The sequence below is a fragment of the Schistocerca cancellata genome, chromosome 1 (assembly GCF_023864275.1).
Source record: "Schistocerca cancellata isolate TAMUIC-IGC-003103 chromosome 1, iqSchCanc2.1, whole genome shotgun sequence".
Lineage (NCBI taxonomy): Eukaryota > Metazoa > Arthropoda > Insecta > Orthoptera > Acrididae > Schistocerca > Schistocerca cancellata.
Window position 1 is genome coordinate 953103520 of NC_064626.1, and position 850 is coordinate 953104369.

An 850-nucleotide genomic window follows, 5' to 3' on the forward strand; every position below is an offset into this window, starting at 1 on the left:
TTTTGGTCTCTGCTTTTTAAAATATTTTAGTTGGGCTCTTAATATTTTTTTAAAACATTCAGTATATATCAACAAAAATAGTGCTGTGCTAAATGTTTAATTATTTTTTAAAATATAGATACAAAAAATTAAAATGTAGAAAGTGGTCCAGTTAACCTAACTGCACCCTACTGCTGCTGCAGCATTTGTTAATTGTGTAGGTACAATTGCTGCTTCCACCTCTACTGCTGCATTAGAAGTAACCATTTCTTCAAGCTCTGCCTGTGTCAAGGAAGGAAATGGAAAATCAGCAATTACTTCTTGGTTGTCAGATGCTTTCAGTATCATACTGATGTTTTGGCACAGAATCTTCTTGCCTCTGTTATTAAAGTGCATGCCACGTCTCATGTAACAGTCTCTTTGCAAGAAGTCCAGACTTATAAAATATGCATTTTGGTAGGCCCTGAAAATCTTTGAGTATTGCCTGTTTGCTTTTAGGATTTCCACGTTCACAGGTGACCATTTCAAAAGGTCATGCATATATGGAATAGCGACTACAAAATCTGATTTCTCTTCTGTTGAATTTAGTATTGCCTTAACGTTTCGTGTTGCAATGTGGAGATCGTTTTATAGACATTATTGGCTCCAGCTATGATGAAAATATGATGATCATTTTCAGTTTCTATGTTTCTAACAAGTTCTTGAATGGGTGCACCTGGTTTGACAATACTAGTTGCTTGTATACAATAACTGTAACGTAATATTTTTAAAGTTTCATGTCCATGGCAATCAGAGAATATTTTCACTTTGAGTTTGTTTTCAGGTTTATTGCGGAAGTTTCTGCTCATGTGCTTTTCACTATACATATTCG